The sequence below is a fragment of the Petaurus breviceps genome, unplaced genomic scaffold (genome assembly GCF_028583685.1).
Source record: "Petaurus breviceps papuanus isolate PSGF00001 unplaced genomic scaffold, PetGlider_PUasm1.0 188, whole genome shotgun sequence".
Lineage (NCBI taxonomy): Eukaryota > Metazoa > Chordata > Mammalia > Diprotodontia > Petauridae > Petaurus > Petaurus breviceps.
Window position 1 is genome coordinate 22,484,220 of NW_027185804.1, and position 3,368 is coordinate 22,487,587.

Sequence of the window (3,368 nt, forward strand, 5' to 3'; positions counted from 1 at the left end):
AAAAAAAAATTCAGGACATTTGACATGAATTTCCTTTTTTTCCCATTCTCTTCATCGAAAAATCCTTTGACTCCCACTCTTTCCTCCTTTCCCTCAGGCTCTGGCAGACAGGTGACTCTTCTTATCAAGGTGAACATCTTTGCTTGATCTACATTTGCACTAGATCTCATCTCTTCCTGTCTTCTCTAGATTGTGTCCTCAGTCATTCCCCTCCCCCTCAAATTATCAACAGCTCCCTATTAAAATTCCTTCCCTACTACCTTCAAATATGACCAAATTTTCCCATCCTTAAAACAAAACAAAATAAAACTTTGGGGGTGGCTAGGGTGGCTAGGATGGTGCAGTGAATAGAGCACAGGCCCTGGAGTAGGGAGGACCTGAGTTCAAATCCGGCCTCAGATACTTGACACACTAGCTGTGTGACTTTGGGCAAGTCACTTAACCCCAATTGCCCTCCAAAAAGCAAAAACAAAAAACAAAAACAAAACAAAATATTTACTTAACCCATTGCTGTTGTTGTTCAGTCATGTCTGACTCTTCATGACCCCATTTGGGGTTTTCTTGGCAAAGATACTGGAGTGGTTTGCCATTTCCTTCTTCACCTCATTTTATGGATGAGAAAACCAAGGCAAACAAGGTTAGGTTACTCGGCCAGGTCACACAGCTTGCAAGTGTCTGAAGCGAGATTTGAACTCAGGTCTCCCTGACTCCAGGCCTAATAGACCACCTAGAATTCCCTCAAGTTGTTGTCCTATATCCTCTCTCTGAGCTAACATCCTTTCCCCCCCTATACTTACTCCTCCACTTCCTCTCCTCTCACTTCTCAATCATTTGCAATCTGCCTTCTTCTGACTTTGTTACTCAACTAAAACTGCTCTCTCCAAAGTTATTAAATACCAAATATGATGAACTTTTCTCACTTCTAATTCTCCTCAATCTATCTGCTGTGTTTAACATTACTGACTACCTTCTCCTCCTGGGATTCTCTTTCTAGGCTTTTGTGACGCTACTCTCTCCTGTCTGACTGTTCCTTCTCAGTCTCCTTTGTTGGCTCATCATCTCCATCCTTCAGCCCTGAAACTTTCCTTGTCCCTGAACTGTGGGTGTTCCTTAAGGTTCTGTCCTGGGATCCTTTGTCTTCTCCCTCCATACTCTTTCAGTAACCTCAGCAGCACCCATAGGTTTAACCATCATCTCTCTCTGTAGATGCCACCAAGAACTATATACCAATCTCTCCTCTGAGCTTCAGCCTCATATCACCATTTGTCTATTGGACATTTTGAACTAGATGTCCTGGAGAAATCTTAAATTCAACATGTCTATAACTGAACTCATTATCTCCCCCTCCCCCCCGCCCCAACCTTCGTCCCTTTCAAATTGCCTTATTTCTTTGAAAGACACACTATCCTTCCAGTGTCTTAAATTCATAATATCAACATCATTCTGGAATTTTCACTCCCCCTCATCCTACATATCCTTTTGGTTGCCATATCACACCTCTCACTTCCAATCCCTTCTTTCCATTCACACAGGTACTACCTTAGTTCAGGCACTCATCAGCATTCACCTAAGTTATCACAAAAGCCTGCTGACTTGTCTCCCTGTCTCAAGTTTCTTCCCCCTGCCCCCACACTCCCTCCTATATACTACTGACAAAATAATTTCCCTTAAATGCAGATAATGACCATATGTCTCCTTTATTCAATAGATTCTATGTGGTTCAGTCGATTGAGTGTTTGGCCTGGAGTCTGAAATACCCCATTTCAAATCCAATCTCAGACACTTGCTTAACTGTCTGAATCTAGGCAAGCCACTTAACCACTATTGGTATCAGTTTCCTCAGCTGTAAAATGGTGATAATAATGGCACCTACCTTCCAGGGTTGTTGTAAGATCAAATGAGATAGTAATTGTAAAGTGCTTAGCCTGGCACATGACATGTGCTATAATTATTATATTACCTTTAGAATATAATATAAACTGCTCTGTTCGGTTTTTAAAACCCTTCACAACCTGGTCCCCAACCTGTCTTCCCACCCTCATTGGATATTACTCCTTCTCTCTGATATCAACCAAGGTGTGCCTCCCTCAAGATACACCATCTCCCAGCTCAGTGTCTGCACTAGCCATCCCCCAGGTTGGGAAAAGTGTCTCCTTAATTCCTCTTCAAAAAGTACTTTTAAAATGCAACTCGGGCTTCATCATCTGCAAGAAGCCTTTCCTGAGCCACAGGTACTGGTGCACTTACAGACTACTTTGGGCTAGGGGGAGGACAAAAGTCTTAGCAGAGGTTTTCAAAGATTTAACAGCTTCAAACTCAACTAAGATTTTGGAGGTACCCTGTGTTTGACTACATTGTATGTATTTGCATTTATTATACGTATATGTATATGTATGTGTTCTCACCCCATTGCAAGTATGGATTGGTTTTTTGTTTTTTAACTTGGTTCCCCTAGTACATGCCTTGCACATGGAAGGCGCCTAATAAATAACTCGATTGATTGACTACAGATTTGTCAAGCACGGTTCCGAGGACACACAAGCTAGAGCAGAGAAAGGTCCAAAATTTGAATGCAGTCCATAGCTCCACAAGGCTAATGGGATGCGCGACCTAAAGTGATAATCTTCCTTCCCACTCACTCCCCTGCAAGGCAGAGTCTGGAGCTCAGGCCTCCCAGGTGTGGCCCTCCTCTAGCAGGCGGAGCGGGAGCCAGGAGGGAAGGGCTTGGAGTTGGCCCAGCCCGGCTCAGTGCGTGGGGTGGGTCTTCACTCCTCTCCAGTTTCTCTGCAGGCTGGGAAGCCGGGGATCGGATCCTCCTTACCTGGCGGCTCAGCCTCTGGCCCCCGGAGCTGGAGGCGGGGACACGTGAGGGCGCGGGTTCACCTGCCGAGACTGAAAGTCCGGGGACTCGCCCCCGTCTCCCAGGACTCCGCCCGCTCCAGGAAGCGCCTGGGAGCCCGCCTGCCCAGCCGAAGGGAGCCCGCAGTGAGCCCGCCGCGAGCGTCCCGCAACAGGGCACCCGTCCCGTCCAGTCCAGGAGCAGCAGGTTTCGCCGGGAGCGCGGCTGAGCGGCTGCCAGCTGGCTGACCCTGGGATAGGAAGCCCAGGCTCCCAGCCTCCGCGGGCCGGACTGATTTTGAGAGGAGGAGAAGTGGGGGGCGTCAACGACAAAGCCCGGGATCCGCTCTGGGCCTGGCAGAAACTGGACGGCGGCTCCAGAGCATGTGTCAGCGGCTCCAGGTACCGTAGGGCTGGGCTGCGGGGGGGCCGCGACCGTGGAGTTCGGGAGCGGGCGGGGAGCGAGGCCTGGAGTTTGGAAAGTGAGCCTCGGTAGCCCAGGAAACCTGCGGTGGGGAAGGGGGGGGGGG

The 3,368-nt window shown here is 48.3% G+C and overlaps 1 protein-coding gene across 1 annotated transcript in view; it reads left to right on the top strand.

Annotated features, from left to right (window-relative positions):
- The first annotated feature begins 2,754 nt into the window (after window positions 1-2,754).
- The window catches only part of PRRG4 (proline rich and Gla domain 4), a 27,664-nt gene continuing 27,050 nt past the window's right edge, over window positions 2,755-3,368 (top strand). Inside the window, exon 1 of the mRNA XM_069091367.1 lies at window positions 2,755-3,240. The gene's annotated coding sequence lies outside the window, so the exon portion shown is untranslated. The remainder of the gene's footprint in view (window positions 3,241-3,368) is intronic.